At 38.5% G+C, this 18,395-nt stretch overlaps 1 long non-coding RNA gene and 1 pseudogene across 2 annotated transcripts; one reads left to right on the forward strand and one right to left on the reverse strand.

The window, feature by feature from the left end:
• Positions 1-6,425: 6,425 nt before the first annotated feature.
• Positions 6,426-7,617, forward strand: LOC147495021 (uncharacterized). 2 transcript variants are annotated; one of them, XR_015198827.1, is made up of 2 exons: positions 6,426-7,040; positions 7,137-7,617. It is a non-coding gene; the product is annotated as an uncharacterized LOC147495021 (long non-coding RNA). The 2 variants fall into 2 exon arrangements; XR_015198828.1 differs by having other exon boundaries at positions 7,161-7,617.
• Positions 7,618-8,029: 412 nt separating this feature from the next.
• Positions 8,030-8,777, reverse strand: LOC147495022 (cytochrome P450 76C2 pseudogene; annotated as a pseudogene).
• Between the last annotated feature and the right edge of the window lie 9,618 nt (positions 8,778-18,395).

Raw genomic sequence — 18,395 nt, forward strand, 5'->3', positions numbered from 1 at the left:
TTTGTGTTGTGGTTTGTTGCTTTTTTCGCTTTTACATTATTATCCATTGTTAATAGTTGTTTAGCGAGTTGGGCATGTTAAGATAGGTTGTAGTTGATATTTGAGATTTATCCTGAGTTGAAGTGTGTTCATACAAGTTATCCGTGTAGTGGGGAACCGATTGGTATTGGTGTAATCCCCAACAAGTGGTATCGAGCCTTGGTTCGAATAGCCTGGGGTGTTATCCGAATCTTTGTCGGAAGGTGTTTGACGAAATTCCCCGGAGAAGATTTGAGGTTAAATAACTTGTAGAGATGGACCATTCCGTGAACACTTTTTATGATGTCCGAATAGGAAGAACTACACCATCCGGAAAGCCAAGATGGAAGACTTGCTTTACCGCAAGGACTTGCACTTCCCATCGAGAATGAGGGAGTAAAACCGTAAAGATCGATGAGGCCGAGTGGAAAAAGCTTGACGAAAAAGCTATCGGGTACATTCGACAACGGATAGATAGGCGAACGTTGTCTTTCACCATGTGCCCAAGAGACTACACCTTTCCCTGGAAAGAAACTCAAGACCTTTATGAGAGGAAGTCGGGTGGAAACAAAGTGCTAGTCGTTAAGAAGTTTGCGCATTACGGCACCAAGAAGGTTCTTCAATGTCCGAAAGATCTTAATGAAGTACGTAATATCATCAATCGATGCATTTGATGAAGATCAATTTGGGAGACGGTTGGTGCTTTGTTTCTATTAGGCTCTACTACCCGAAAGTTGGGAGACATTAGCGCTTTCTCTACATGGAGCGACCAAGGATGGAATTGTTACCATGGAGATGGCTACCACGCCTTTGTTGAATGAGGAGACTAGAAGAGTGCAAGCGGCTCTTCTTCTAACTCGCAGGTCCTTTTCACGCAGAAACGGGGAGAGGTCGGGCGTAAAACCATCTCGCTCTAGAGGTGATGACGTATAAATCTAGGGGTGAAGCTAGAACTCCTAAGGCGCAGAGGCAATGTTACTATTGTGCCACCAAAGGCCACTTCGGATATGAGTCGCGAACAATCAAGCAGGGATGAGAAGAATAACCGTGGTACATGAAGACATGGTGCGGAGGAACGGAAACACGCGCAGAGATACTACCGCACTAGTCGATGACCTAGTGGGAATTGTGGTCGATTGTGGTGTGCGGCCGCCGAAAGTACCTCATGTCGATACGAGCGTGGGTGATAGATACTGAGAGCATCCTATCACGCCACACCGCGACAGGGATTCTTCACTACCTACGGTTGGGTGAATATGGTGAAGTGAGGATGGGTAACAAGCATGGCGTCTCAAGATTATAGGCATCGAGATGTTCATGTAGAAACCAATGTCGGCTACACCTTGACACTCAAGGATGTAAGACATGTCCCCGACATATCTGGTTAAGCCTTCCACTTCGGGCCGAAATTAGATGATGATGGCTTTGTAAACTCGCTTTGGTAACGGGAATGGAAACGAAAGCGAGAGGTTCCATTGTAGCGACCTGCGAGGAAAGAAAACTTGCTCTCTTTACAAAACACGCGAGCTAGTTTGTGTAAAGCGTAAGCGAATCGCGTAAGAAGAAGCTTCATCCGAACCGTGGCACAAGAGATCGTGGTCATACGGGCATAAAAGGGATGGAAGTTCTTGCTAAGCAAAAGGCCATGCCGCATTTAAAGGTACACATTTAAGTACATGTACTCATTGTTTGGTAGAAAGCAACACGGGTGTCTTTCCAAAGATTCCCGCCTCACGTAAAAGGACACCGCCCTCAACTAGTGCAATACGCACTTATGTGGTCCTATGAGAGTGAAGTCCCACCAGTGGGAGTTTCGTGACTTTGACATTCATTGATAATCGCGCCAAGAAAGATATGGGTCTATAGTCCGCAAGACCAAGGATGAAGTACTTGGCGTGTTTGAGAAATTCCACAAAGATGGTGGAAAGAGAGACCGGGAAGTTGTTGAAGTGTATTCGCCGGATAATGGGGGTGAGTACATTGGGCCATTTGAAGAGTATTGCGAGTCATGGGATTAAATCATGAGCGCACCGCTCCCAAGACACCGCAATGTAATGGAATAGCAGAGAATGAACCGCACTATCAGTAGAGAGGATAAGATGCATGCTATCTCACTCTAAGCTACCTGAAGCTACCGGGTAGAAGCAATGCGCATGGCCCGCATGTGATCAACCCGTCACCGAAGAAAGCCTCCGAATAGTGATTATCCGCAGAGAGTATGGTCGCAGAGATGTTGATTATGGATACTGGTGGTATTTGGGTGCGGGGCATTTGTGCATATTCCGGGATGAGAGATTCAAGCTTGATGACAAAGCCAAGCAAAGGCATTTTTCTCGGTTATGGAGATGAAAAGTTTGGTTACAAACTCTATGATCCGATTAACAAGAAGGTAATCCGGTCGAGATGTCAGGTGTTCTGGAAGACCAAACCATAGCAGACTTTTGAGGAGGGTGAGAAGCTACGAAGCTTTCACCAATGATCTTGTTGATTCGAACCGAAGTTCCTACCGTGGAACGTCGCGAAAGGCATTGAGAATGCGAGAACCATGAGTTTGAAGCTCATGATGAGAATCCTATTGCTCATGATGGGATAGAACCTATCGTATAGAAGATGCGATGATGAGATGCATGAACCACCACCGAAAGCAAAGCGAAGTGCATCCTCCCGAGGCACCAGCCAGATGGGGCAAAGAGGTCCGACAGAGGAGAATAGCTTCAACCAGTATCCACCACATACGCACGCGCTACTATCGGATGGTGGAGAACCTATGTACTATCAAGAGGCACTTGAAGCGTACGCACAAAGAAAAGTGGTTGAAGGCCACGATGACGAGATGGATTCTTTGCATAAGAATCACACTTATGAAGTTAGTTGAGAAACCCACAGGAGAAAAGTTCTCAAGAATAAGTGGATATACAAAGTCAAGCATGAGGAGAACAATCCTCACCCAAGGCACAAAGCTTCGCCTTTGTGTGAAGCGGATTCGGTCAAAGGAAAGGGATCGACTTTGATGAGATTTTCTCCCCAGTAGTGAAGATGACTTCTATCCGGGTGGTATTGGGTATGGCCGCAAGTATGAACCTAGAGGTTGAAAGCAAACTAGATGTTAAGACGCCTTTTCTTCATGGAGACCTTGAAGAAGATGTCTACATGGACCAACCGCAGGGTTTGAGGTCAAAGGCAAGGAGCACCTAGTATGCAAAGCCGATAAAGAGCTTGTATGGGTTGAAGCAAGCACCGAGACGCTGGTACATAAAGTTTGACTCCTTTATGGTGAAGCAAGGATACAAGAAGTCCGCCTCCGATCATTGTGTTTTGTTCGAGATTTCCGGATGGGGATTTCATTGTCTTTATTGCGTTGTATGTGGATGATATGTTGATAGTTGGCCCAAACATCAACAAGATATCCAAGTCAAGAAAGACTTGAGTAAGTCCTTTGAGATGAAGGATTTGGGTCAAGCAAAGCGGATACTTGATGATCGATCACTCGCGACGTAAAGAGTGGAAAGTTGTGGCTTTCAAGAAAGCTACATCGGTAAGTGTTGAAGAGATTCAACATGGATCAAGCCGCCTCGGTCGGTTAATCCGCCGGTGGCGGTTCCCCGCATGACCAAAGAGATGTGTCCTAAGGGTGAGCATGAGCAGAGTCGATGGAAAAGATTCCTTATGCATCCGCAGCGGGCGGTTTGATGTATGCCATGGTGTGTACTAGACCGGATATTGCTTTCGCCGTTGGGGTGGTAAGCGATTTCTCACAAATCGGGGTAAAGAACATTGGGAAGGTGTTAAGTGGATATTGAGATATCTCAAAGGCACTTCCAAATCATGTTTGTGCTTTGGTGGAAGTAAGCCCTTACTTGAAGCTGCTAATCCGATGCGATTACATGGCAGTGATGTTGACTCGATGAAGTCCACCTCCGGTTATCCGTTACTTTTGCGGGGGGAGCAGTTTCTTGGCAATCTAAGTTGCAAAAGTGTGTTGCCCTCTCCACTACGTAGTTTGAAAGTATATTGCGTTCCAATCGAAAGTGTTGCAAAGAGTTGCTATGGATGAAGAGGTTCTTCAACGAATCGGGGCTAAAAAGCGAAACAGTTTGTAGTTCTATGTGATCGGTCGAGGCGCCATCCACTTGAGCAAGAATCCGAAGTTTTCATTCTAGATCCAAGCACATACACGCCGCGTTATCATCGATTAGAGAAGTACTTTCGAAGACAAGCATTTGTGTATCGAGAAGATCCATACCGACAAGAACGGGTCGGATATGATGACCAAAGTCTTACCGAAAGGTAAGTTTGATGTTGTTGTGCTATTGCGGAATGGCGGCCACTACTCCCGCTGATTTGGCAATTGCATGGAGGTATCCTCCCTCACCGCTCGAGGGGAGATTGTTGAGTTATCCCTCACATGAGCAGAGAAACCGGAGCCGACGTAAACGGGCTTAACTTCGACATCGCCAGTAAGTCGAAGAAGCGCCGGCCAGGAGTATACCAGCCTCCGGAGTTCCAAGAAACATAGGCATTTACCACAAGCCAAAGTGAAGCCACCGCCAAATTCCAGTCTTCAGCGACTCGGCCTCGGCCAGAGCGCCAGCGCCAGTCTAATTTCTGGGCCCTTTGCTACAAGACGCGAATTTGGTTTTTGAAGATAAAACCAAAATCAAGGTTTTGGAAAACCTAACCTAAAAGAACCAAACAAGTCAGAAGGATTGGAATCCAGACTAAAACAAAGAGAGAACCTTTACAGAGATACAACCCTGTAAAGAGATAAGAGTGATCTAGTAAGGTGAGAGACTGAAAGGAGAGATTGTAATCTTCCTTCCCATTTTATTAAGAACTGGCTCTTGTGGAAGTAGGCATCATTGGCCGAACCACGGTAAATCTTTGTGTTGTGGTTTGTTGCTTTTACTGCTTTACATTATTATCCGTTGTTAATAGTTGTTTAGCGAAGTCAAGTATGTTAGTATAGGTTGTAGTTGATATTTGAGATTTATCCGAGTTGAAGTGTGTTCATACAAGTTATCTCAGGTAGTGGGGAACCGATTGGTATTGGTGTAATCCCCAACAAGAATCTCCTCAGCGGATAGTTATAACTAGAATCATCATTTGATTCAATTTCAAAACTAACACTTCCAAATGACATTAGATATAAAACAAATTAAAGCAACTAGATAATGTTTTCAATTAATATGTAAATACTAACCGCCGAGAACCAACGCGTCTAAGAGCCTTACGATCTATCATGCGATCCCACGCAAAGAACAACCATAATTTCACTCACATAGCGGTGAAGGTAATTGTAGTAATGAAGCGTGTATCAATCAAAGAAGACTAAAAAAAAAAAAAAAAAAAAAAAAAAAAAAAAATTACTTTTCAATGTGTTTCATTTAATAAAAAAGAGTCAAATGTGTCATTTAAATTGACATTAAGCAAAAATTAGTCTAGAGGAGTTAGTTATAAATATTTAGTAGTCATAATGACTCCTCTTAGATTTGTTTAGAATTTAATACCCCAATTTGACCGAATATGGAACTAACCACCATTATCCAACTTTACCGAAATAGACGAAAATATCCTCACTTGGAAACAAACATAACCGACTATCTACCCAAAATATAGTGGGATACAAAACAAAAATTGAATTTCACACAAAAATTCACTTATAACTACCGCCTTCACATTTAAAAATGCATATAATGAAAAGAGAACATCTAGGGTGCATCGTGAGTGTATGAGTCTTGCTATGAATGAGAGCCCTCGATTTGACTTCTTTCTTTGAAATACACCAATCTTGTGCCTATATGAGTGGCCCAGATGCTATATGGAAAGTACACCCTCAAGACACTAGCTTTTTAGGTAATGAAAAAACTAAAAATAGTATGCCTCCAATATTTTGTGGAGGCATTTGACACTAGTCGTTAAGTCTAAACTCCAAACCACTAGACACTAAACCCAAAATCATTATAAACTAGACCCTAAGCCTAAACCCTAAACCTTAAGACACTAAACCCTAACCCCTATAAACTAGACCCTAAGCCTAAAGCCTAAACCTTAAGACACTAAACCCTAATCCCTATATCCTAAATTTATAAACATTAAACCCTAAACCAACCCGTTTCATTTAATATTAGTTAATCAAACCCACAAAATAAATAATCAAATGCATTTTGTATCCGTGATTTTAAAATACGTGGTGTGTATGCATTTTAAAATGTATAAGTTTATAACGTGGTGCATCTGCATTTTAAAATATATAAGTTTATAACGTGGTGCATCTCGCATTTTAAAATATATAAGTTTATAACATGGTGCATCTGCATTTTAAAATGTATAAGTTTATAACGCCCATATTCGGATGAAAAACAGTAGTGTCAAATTTAACTTTTGAGCAATACACTCGGTACTTTTGCTAAATTTTATTCAAACCCAAAATTTACTCTTTTTTTGTTCTAAGTAGTTATCTTATCTAAAAGTAGTTATCTTATTCAATTTTATTATGGTAGTTATATTGGAAGGGTGAAAAAGAGAATAATTTATATTAAAAAATAACAGGTGGCACCTGTCTCGAGTCAAAAGCTTAGATTCTAAAGATTTTCTATAAAAAAACACTTGCGGCGGATAAAAACAATGGAGGGGTATTAAAACCCAAAAAAAATATGGATAGGGCTTTTGAAAAATTATGGATAGGGCTTTTGAGTTTTTTTTTTTAAATGGGACTCTCTAGCCCAATTTCTTGATTAACCAATAGTCACTGGCAGTATGACGTACTTGCCTTCCACAATCGCCTTGGGATTAATGATGAACTCGAAAAGATCTCCTTGGACTTCGGTGCAGGTACTCGGGACTTCAACTTACAAAAGCTACCTACAACGGCTACAAGAAGCTCCTACAGATTCGATAATGAAAGTGTCGTGAAGGGAGGTAGTAGCACACCTCTAGTCAACAGTCCGTCGCTCTTGATGTGATTAGCACTGAATGCGTCATACTTCCTGAAAACTGGAGGGCATTTTGTGATTTCAATCAAGGTTCCGTTAGCTTTTTCTAACTGATGGCCCTGTAATTTTAGTTAGACGCTTTCTTTCTGATATGAAAAATCAAAAATCTTTTGTCTAACTGCATAGATTCTACTGTTCCTGCTGAGACAGCGTATGCCCAAGAACTGGTGAAACTGTGAGCAGACCAGTTTAAGCCGCCAGAGCAGATCACGCTTGAGCCCTATGAGCGAGACCATGCTTGCATTGTTAGTGAGTATCAAATGCTGAAGATGGTTAATCGAGCGCCATAGATGGATAATCGTTCCACTTCCTCCTTCCATGCTGGATTCTAGGGATAATGGCTCATGTTGGTTGGAAATTCCAACTTGGATTACAGCAAAAGTATGTCAAGCAAATTCTGATCATTCTAGCAAAACATTGTTGAGCCTTTGCGGGTTAGTGTGGTCTTCACCTACATTAATCTCATTGCAAATGAGTTGGTGGTAAATTCAAGAACAACCTAGGATGATATTTGGAAGCTGATCACCTGCTATGACAATTACTGCTTTTAAAACTCATTTCTTTACTTCTACTTTTTTAATGATATGATGTGACAGTAGGTCGTTTAAATGCCTTCTTAATTTTCTTCCCCTCTAAGTCCGGCTAATTCAGGTTGGACGCTGATACTCACGAGTATTGTGTTTTAGACTTTGGCTCTTTGTCTAGACAACTACACTCGCAGCGACTGATGCTCAGCGGAAAGCCCTGAGCTAGCTATATGAAGTGGGATCACAAATTGTTAAGGAACAAACAGTCAATTATCAGAGAAATATAGTGGATGAATATTATGCACCTACTGACTACAATCTTAACCTTGCCTACCATTCTCTTTCCTGTGAAATCTCGAATCTGATACTTTTAGCTGACCTTCACGAAGCATTATGCAAATCGGTCTCATTCTGATCTTGGTTCCAAATATGAGAAGAAAAAAAGAAGTCAGCTCGAAACTATTACAAGGGCTCAATTATTGAAAGCATATATTCCCACACCATACAATGATGCAGAAATACAAATACAGATACGCTTATCCAGAATGGTACAGATTAAAGAAAATATCCTTTAAGAACTAACACAAAATGCATAGACTGGCACAACATTCCATTCAAATGTATAACTTATGACCGGATAATCTTGGTGTATTGTTTTCCTTAATTCCAATCCGAAGGTCTCGGACATATCAATCTTCGTGCCATCTGGCAAACTCCAATTAAATGAATGCAAAAGTGATGCTAGTAAAAATGGTACCATCCTCTCTGCCATAGGAATTCCAACACAAACTCTTCTCCCAGAGCCAAAAGGAATATAACTGTGTGTTGTGCCAACAAAATCCCATTCACCATTCGAACCCAAAAATCTCTCTGGTTGAAACTCCAAAGGGCTGTCCCAATATGCAGGATCCCTTTGAATTGCCCAGGCATTCACAAATATTTTAGTACCCTTAGGGACCATATACCCACTTATAATACACGACTCACTTGGACATCTAGGGACTAAGAGAGGACCTACAGGGTGTAAACGTAAGGTTTCTTTGACTATTGCATTTAAATAAGGCAATATTGGACAATGAGACTCTTCTACTATGTTGTTCATCCCCACAACTTGTTCTACTTCTAGTTGAGCTTTTCTCATCAACTCCGGTTGTCTCAACAACTCTGTCATTGCCCATTCTACGGTGGTTGATGACGATTTGGTCCCAGCTCCCAACATGTCCTGTTTAGAAGACAACTTTATATGTCAGTACAAATTCCTAAAATAAAACTAATGCTCTAAAGAGTAGACACATTTTGTTAACTACGCCGTGATCGGTTGGATGCAAAGCAGATTTGAAACTGGATACACAAAGTTCATGTGTACGTAGTTGGACCTGAGATTACTCAAAATAAAAATTACAATCATCCAATTGAGCCAAAAAAGCGTAAATGTCGTGTGCAACACTAGTCGCTGTTGTATGTGAATAAAGAAAACAATAAAGAGACAAGGACAGAATTAACAGGTAATAACCAAGGCGCGGATTAGGCTGTCCTTAAGGAAAGATTTCGCCCCTTCCAATGGTGCAGAAATACAGCAGTGGCGTCTTCCTCACAGGATTCAATAGTTAACAGCAGTCTGACTTTGCACTAAAACAAACTACCCTCTAGAACGGCAATATAACTCTCTCTGGCGGTTGAGAGGAAGAAGAGAAGAAGAATAGGATGGGATCGAAGTTCTGTTTCTCTGATTTCGTGTGGTGTGAAGTTCTGTCTCTGGAATTCATGAGTTCTGATAAAGTGAAAAGTGTTTCTCTGTGTCTAGATTTGGATACCTCTCTATGGACGCACAATCCTCAATATATAGAGGAAGGTAGTTGGTTTCCAGATGGGAGAAGGACTCATCCTCAAACTCTAAGTCGGTTTCGCAAACAGATAAGTAAGAAGAAACCAACTAGAGATAGGACACCGAAACTTGCTGCAAAAGCAAAAACAAGTTTAGGCTTTTGAAACAAGTTTAGGCTTTTGGTTAGCCACTACCCACTAGATAGTAAGCCCAAGTCCGAACCCGACGCGGTGCGGTGCGGCCAAGCGCACGCACGCGCTCGTGTGGCTTTGGGTGAGTCCTCCCTCCTAACACAAAAACATTTGTACCCTAAGGGCATGCCCTTATGGTAGAGGACTGTCTCTTATACTTCACTTGCTAGTGGTGGTTAACCAATGTGTGACTATCTACAATGCACTAAAGTGGAGAGAACACACTTTGTTCATCTCCTCCACTTTGCACACACACACTAGTATTTAGAAATACTCATAGAGATTCCAACAATGCCCCACTATTTCAAAATACTAATAGTCCCCCACTATTTTGGAATAGGATATTACAAAAGGAATGGGTTAACGAAATGCCAGAGAGCATCGAAAAAACAATGCATAAGATACTGATGATTTACGGGCTTGAACCAGTCATAGGATAACATGTCTTATAATACGTGAAAGTGGTGGATTAAAAAATCTTTGAACCAACATTCCCTTGTAGTAAAATATATCGCATACACCCACACTGCTCTTTCATTATATGTATGTTCTGCGGTGTTGCGTTTTTTGGCCCCTGCGCTGCCTGTGTTCCATGAATGCTCTAGAGTACTTGCCCGAATACTCATAAGAACCGACCCAGTTCTACATTCACATAGGTGGATATCCATCAAGTGTACATTGCAGTTAAAATACATTATCTCATAAAATATAATGGATTATGGATTCCAATAAAAGTAAAATAACTCATCCTTTCTCATTGCAATTCAAGTTATACAAAGTATACAAAAAATGCTATCTAGTCATAGGGTGGGACGTCTCAAAGAAAGACAATAGCATACCGTGAGGCGAACGTGGTGATTTGTTTTTCCCTTTGAACCTACTTCATGGGATCTCCAATCACATAGGTGGGGTTGCCGTCAGTGTCGCCCTCTATCTAAGGCAAAAGTCCCATTCTCCTCGACGTTTCAACCACTTGTCTCCTATTAAGCGGTTTTGTCAGAGGATCGGCCAAATTTAACTCTGACCTCACATAATCTAGAGCCGCAACTCCAGATTCCAGCAGCTGCTTTATAGACTGTAGTCTCAGACGGATATGCCTGCTTTTCCCATTATACAATTTGCTCTTTGCCTTTGCTATCGCGGCCTGACAGTCACAATGCATAGGTACAGCTGGAGGCGGTTTTGTACCAGTATGAAGATTTGTCAAGAGGTTTCTAAGCCACTCAGCCTCAGCACTTGCTTTATCTAAAGCAATAAGCTCGGACTCCATGGTTGAAAGAGCTATCAAGGTCTGCTTAGAAGATTTCCAAGCGATTGCACCTCCACCAAGGGTGAAAATATAACCACTAGTGGACTTGATATCATGAGAATCAGATATCCAGTTTGCATCACAATAACCCTCTATCACAGGTGGAGTTTGTCTAAAATGTATGCCGTAATTCATTGTTCCTCTCAAGTACTTGGCTAGTCTCTCTAACGCACTCTAATGTTCCTTGCTAGGACAATGAGTGTATCTACTTAACCTGCTAACTGCATAAGCAATGTCAGGTCTAGTGCAATTCATCAAGTACATGAGACTGCCAATAATTTGGATATATCTAGACTGAAGAACACTATGTTGATCATTTTTCTGAAGTTCACCAGTTGCCTCATAAGGTGTCGACACAGGCTTACTATCATAAAAGTTAAACTTCTTCAAAAACTTCTCAACATAATGCTCTTGTGAAAGCGTATAACCATCACTGTTTCTGATAATTTTGATTCCAAGAATCACATCAGCTTCTCCCAAATCCTTCATTTCAAATTGGTAGGATAAGAACATCTTGGTGTTTCTCACAACATCAAGGCTAGGACTCATGATTAACATGTCATCCACATATAGATAGATAATCACATATATATTCACATCAAAAGATTTAAAGTAAATACATTTATCAGCATCATTTATTTGATATCCATTAGACATCATGACACTATCAAACTTTTCATGCCATTGTTTTGGCGCTTGTTTCAACCCATATAAAGACTTAACTAATTTGCATACATTTTGCTCATTCCCTCAGGCTGCATCATATATATTTCTTCATTAAGATCACCATTCAAAAATGTAGTTTTTACATCCATTTGATGAATAAATAAATTATGAATAGCAGCTAGAGCCATTAGAACTCTTATAGAAGAAATCCTAGTTTTTTTTTTTTTTTTTTTTGGCATGCCTGTTTTAAATGAGATCAGTAACTCTTTGATACTGGCAGGGTCCGACCCCCAGACCTCTGGTATCATCACCCAAAGATTTTACCGACTTTGCTAGGACAATGAGTGTATCTAGTTACAGGAGCATAAGTATCAAAATAGTCAATGCCTTTTTTTTTCTGGGAGAATCCCTTGGCTACTAGTCTAGCCTTGTATTTCTCAATGGAACCATCTAGCTTCAGTTTCTTTTTGAAGATCCACTTATAACATATAAGTTTCGCCCCAGGAGGTAGATCAACTATCTCCCATATGTGATTAGATATAATCGAATCTAGTTCTGAGTTTATAGCATCTTTCCATAAAGGTGCATCTCGAGAACTGATTACCTCATTATACGTCACAAGATCATCATCAAGAAGAAATGTGTAAAAGTCATCACCAAAATTGGTGGATTTTCTATCTCTTTTACTCTTCCGAATTCTTGTTCAGAAATTTCAGGATCTGTTGATTGTTGTTCACTAGGAGCAACCAACCTCTCAATGCTAATTTTCAAAGGAAACATATTCTCAAAGAAATCAGCATTTTTACTCTCTATAATAGTGTCAGCATCGACAAGGTTATTATCATATTTTACTACTAAAAATCTATATGCAGCACTATTACGAGCATAACCAATGAACATACAATCAACAGTTCTAGGTCCCAATTTTATCTTTTTAGGTTCGTTCACTAGAACCTTTGCAAGACACCCCCACATTTTGAAGTATTTCAGGTTAGGTACATGACCTTTCCATAATTCATATGGTGTCTTATTCCCTGTTTTCTTGTTGGGTATCATATTCTGTATATGGCAAGCAGATAGGATTGCTTCCCCCCACAAGTTCAGGGAAGCTCCAGAATTTACAAGCATAGCATTCATCATCTCTTTTAGTGTTCTATTTTTCCGTTCGGCTACTCCATTAGACTCAGGAGAGTATGTTGGAGTAGTCTCATGAATAATGCCATTCTTGTCACAAAAGTCCTAGAAGGGGTTAGACTCATATTCTCCACCCCTATCAGACCGAAGTCTTTTAATCTTACAGTTAAGTTGGTTTTCAACTTCAGCTTTGTACTTGAGAAACATCTCACCTGCCTCATGCTTGTTTCTAAGTAAATATATCATAGTGTACCTAGAGAAGTCATCTATGAATGTAATATAATAAAACTTCCCCCCTCTAGACATGGTACTTCTGAATTCACCCAAATCCGTATGAATAAGAGTTAGCAATCTAGTTTTATCTCTAGAAACAGTTTTGCAAGGTTTCTTTGTGGCTTTAGTCTCAGCACATATCTCACATTTATCATTAGAAAAATAAAAAATATCGGACAATAAACCACATGCTTTCATTCTTTTCATATATTGAACATTCACATGTCCTAGTCTACCATGTCATATATTAAAAGAGTCAAGCAAGTAAGCAGAAGCAGATTCATTCTTATTAATAATAATATTGTCAAGTATATTCAACATGAAAAGACCACTGTTATTACAATAACCTTTCCCAACAAAACCCTCATTCTTCGTCAGTTTGAACTTGTCACTCTCAAAAGTCATCTTGACGCCAGCTTTTCCCAATAAGGACACAGAAATTAGATTCTGACGAATCTCAGGAACATGAAGAACATTACTAAGTGAAAGGGTTTTCCCTGAAGTTAACTTCAGAAGAATCTTGCATGTTCCCTCAACAGGAACAGACCTTGAGTCACCCATATAGACCTTTTCATCTTTCACTAGTATGTAGTCTGAGAAGGTTTCAACATCACCACAGACGTGGCGGGTGGCCCCAGAATCTAGTACCCAGTTCTTTTTCCCAGTGGCCATGAACACTTGTGACACCACAGCAGCAATAATATCATGTCCCTCAACTAAATTAGTATTGGGAGGATCATCAGTGTCTTTCTTGTGCCTGCACTGAAAAGCCCTATGTCTAGGTTTACCACAAACATGACAATTTCCATTGCCAGTACCACTCCTTTTAAAAGAAGTGTTTTTGACCTTGAAATTCTTATTTTTGTTGTACTTTTGCTTTTTAGAGGTTTTGTTAGATTTGCTGGGATTACCTTCAATGATATTGGCTTTAGAATGGAATTCCTTAGCAACACATCATTCGAGTCATCTACTTTCGCTTATGCTTCATACTAGGGCTGTCCACGGTTTGGTTTGGTCCGGTTTAAGGTGAAAACATGGCCCGAATCAAAGTACTCGGTTCTGTAAAGTAGCAACCAAAACCGAACAAATCAACTGTCTAAAATCGATTGAAAACCAAACTAAAATTTCGGGTTTAGTTCGGTTTGAAATTTCAGTTCTCGCATTTTGCCAACAACTTGAAATAATTTATTTGTCTCACCGACAAGCCCATATAATGAAGCCGTCAAGTGCAACCCACGAAAGCTCGTGTCCCAAAATAATGTATTTATACCTTCCTTTTAGTGTTACTTTTGGTCTTTTTAAGCAATATGGGACTAAAACTAATAGTTGCTTACTTACCATCACTACTGTCTCTTCTTCACCAAATTGCAACTCCACCAATTTCTCAACACCCCCACCCCCATTTCTATCATAGCTTCTATTGTTTCTTTCTCCCAATATCTAATTTCAAACGCATTATCTATTCTTATCACTTTGGTTGATAATGTTAAGAGTTTATCAAGTTTATGAGTTTGGGAATTGCTCCATTTGATTTAATTTTAAGAACATGAGATGACTTTAAGATTAATTGATCGATCCATGCTCTAATCTATGTTTCAATTAAACTAGTAATTATTGAGAATGTTTTCTCCTTCATTTTGGATTTCTAATAAAATTTTAATTTGGTTTGAGTTGGAATCATCGTTTTGTGAAGTGGGGTTGTGAGATGGTTGTTAGAATTTGAGAAGCTTGCTTTAAATGTTTCTATGACTTCTAGAACTTGTTCATTTTTCTTCATTTTGTGCTTATTGTATGATGAATATATCCGAAAGCTTTCAAGCTAAGATAAAGGAGAGATGCAAGAGGCAGTAAGGTGGAAGAAAGGGTGTGTGAGAGCTGAGAGTTTCTTGAAGGTGGAACGACCTTTTACCAGTTTTGCTATAGTCCCATATTCAGCGCATATGCCTAACAAAAGATGTGATGTCCATCTATTATAATAAAACACAATGGATAGACAAAGGGTGGTGGAGATTGCGTGGGGATCTGAGTTAAATGTGCAAAAGGATTTGTATAAACCTTTTCAATGGACTGTATTAATTTATAATGGTTAATTAATTTATTATTTAATTTTCATACTAAAAGCACGCTTACTAATAAATAGTATGGTTTTAAAGAGTTGTATTAAATTTTCTACATACATGGTATTGCTTTATAATAATTCTAATGGTTGGGTTTGATGGTCATGGTGAGTCTTAGGGATTAAGCCCACTTTTAAATCTCAACTATTTAAAACAATAATTAATGTGGGGGACACGCGGTTGGGATTGTTTTGAATGAATTAAATGTTATGGATTAAATGGTTTCTTTATTTTCACACTTAATGACTTGAGAGGTTTCATTTGAAACAATTACATTTTATTTATTTATTATTATGAGGCATTTTTTTTTCTTTGTGCAAAAAAAATGTGTAAACATCCACAACTCCTCTCTCCCAAATCCCAATCACTTTATTTGTTTAATTAAATTTGTAACAACTATGAATTACTCAATTTATGAATACTTCATTTTTTTTTTTTTGAAATTGCAAGGAAGACTCCATCTTCTTCCAGGTATGTCTTCCGCTTTTCATTTAGGGTTCTAAGAATATTCTATAGGTTACTAATCTCTTAAATACTCCATAAGAATACTCCCTCATGATATATTTTCTCCCTCAGTTGCTTCATAGACAATTGCTGCTAGATTTGCATCATTGCCAATTGGTTTAGAAGATTCAGGTTACCTACACTGTTATAAGCTCTCTTTCATTTCCATTACATTGAAAATATTATACGATTAATAAGAAATTATGTGTGATCAAACATTGAACTGAATTAGACGGTTGGTATTATAGTTTCTAATAAAGTTTTTTTTTTTTTTTTTCTCAAGAGGTTTTTTGATGTTATGTTATTTATACGGATGGTATTCATGTGAATAACTCTTTCTTTGAATGATAAGAGAAAAGGTTTATTCTTTGCATTTGAGAATCCGACAATTTCAGGAGTGTTATGGTATATATAGTTTTTCAATTTAGAATTGTTTTTTTTTTGTTATTCATAGTGGAATCTTACTTTTGGATCAAGTAGTTTCATATTCCATCAGATTTTTCTAGCATTATTATGTAGATTTAATATTGTTTCCCCTTTTTACTAGATTTTTGGTGGTCTTTGGTGCTGTCCAAAATCGTCAGTGTTTGCCGCCTTCCAGTGGCATGGCACTGCCTTTGCTTGATAGCGTCATTTGATTTATATATTTAATAATTTTTTGTATTTGGGTTTTCTATCTTTTCACTGACAAAACCATGTTAGGGATTCTTTTCTATTTTTCTAGCATTATTATGTAGATTTAATATTGTTTCCCCCTTTTAATGGATTTTTGGTGGTCTTTGGTGCTATCCAAGTCCATCGGTGTTTGTCGCCTTCCAATTGGCATGGCAATCGCCTTTGCTTTGATAGCGCCATTTGATTTATATATTTAATAATTTTTGTTTTTGGTTTTCTATCTTTTCACCGACAAAACCATGTTAGAGATTCTTTTCTATTTTTCTAGCATTATTATGTAGATTTAATATTGTTTCCCTTTTAATGTATTTTTTGGTGGTCTTTGGTGCTATCCAAGTTCGCTGCTGTTTGCAGCCTTCTAGTGGCATGGCACTGCTTTATGGATAGCCCATTTGATTTATATATTTAATAATTTTGTTTTTGGGTTTTCTATCTTTTCACGGACAAAACCATGTTAGGGATTCTTTTCTATTTTTATTATTGTTAGATATTTTCTTTCGTATGTATTCTATAATAACTGTTGTTTCTTGCATCGAGATGATTGGTCGAGTATTGGGGTTCTTATACATTTCAAGGTACAAAGTTATCAATTTAAGCATCAGGTTTCAGGTACGACTTTGGAACCCCTCATTTCTCAATCATGAATATATTTTTTCTATTAATTCTTTATTTGAAATATCAAATGGATGAGAACTTAGGCTATTATTGGAATGTGGTTATGTCCATTTTGGATATTGGATGGTATGTAAATCTCGAAATTTTGTTGGTTGTTTCATCTTTAATTGTTGGTTATACACATTAAACAAATTTTGGTGTTATTAAGTGCCTTAAGTATGATCAGAATAGGGGATTGTAATATTTTTATTTACTATTTTGGGTTGTAATATAAGCATTGCATATATTATTGGCTTAACATGGTGAGCTGCAATATCTTATTGTCAATTATGGTTAGAGAATGGGTGGCTAAACTTTCAACAAAGATATTGAAATTTTCAATGAAAACTTTTAAAATGGTTGTTGTTGGAAATTCATGGAGAATGGCTACTATTGTCAATGTCAATTTGAGCTCCAAATGGGTTATAAACTTTTTGAGTTTAATAGATCTGACATAAAAGTATAAAACCTCTTTGAAAACCATTTCCGATATGGCAATGGCATCATCTAGCTTTTAACTTTAGAATGCCATCTCATGCCTTGGTTGGGATATCACCAAATTGACGACATCAACTGAGCAATGATTGCGTTGCTAGGCTATGCTAAATCTCCCTCACTTCTCATTTTTTTTTCCTTTATATATTCTGTGAAGAGTTTGCCAAGGATAGATTTGTTTACTGCAAATGTGTGTCACTATTAGACGCACTAATTTATATGAAATACGACACGAAAATTTCTTTTCAGGGAATAGTTTCTAATCAAATTGGATTTTGAGGCTTTCAACCTCATGAAGCATGTCTTAATGATTACAACCTTTAAATTCTAGCGGTGGTAGATAATTAAACTCTATTAGTAGTCTAGTGTCTTCTTAGTTCGAACTATTGTTTTTCTTTGTGCTTTTGGTGTTTTGAACTTTTGATATGCAAGGTGCGATGTATCAAGGAAAATGCCTTTTGCAGTTTCATGTTTTCTTTTATTAGAAGCCTATTAAGTCTTACCTAACTATCAAATCCTCTTCTTCTTTGTTTATCTCTTATCATTCAGATTGAGACGTGATATTTGCTGACCGATTCAAAGTAGTATTTGATTACGTTCAAACACATGAAAGGCATTGATCTTGGCATGAAAAGGTGGCTGATAATAAATATATTCATCTCGAGGTGGCTGCTGGTTGTAGAAATGGGTTGTAAAGATCTTTGGCTTTAGGACCGACTTTATGAATGAACATGAAAGAAGAGGCACTAATACATTGTGAGGGGGATGATAACAAAAACATGAAACATCTTTAGGTAGCTGCAATTATTTCTAGAATGGTATCACTTTCGAAATGCATAAATCAGACGGTGTTAGAAGGCAAGAAACTGGAGGCAAGTTTTCTGCAGAAAGGATTTTTTTTTTTTTTTTAGAAGGAGCATAAAGGAATTCAAAATAAGCATGTGAATATATAATTTTTTTCAGGCTCTCAAGGGCTGTATATTTAACATTGTAGTTGACACTATGACATTAAGAA

This window comes from Coptis chinensis, chromosome 6, assembly GCF_015680905.1.
Source record: "Coptis chinensis isolate HL-2020 chromosome 6, ASM1568090v1, whole genome shotgun sequence".
NCBI classification, from domain to species: domain Eukaryota; kingdom Viridiplantae; phylum Streptophyta; class Magnoliopsida; order Ranunculales; family Ranunculaceae; genus Coptis; species Coptis chinensis.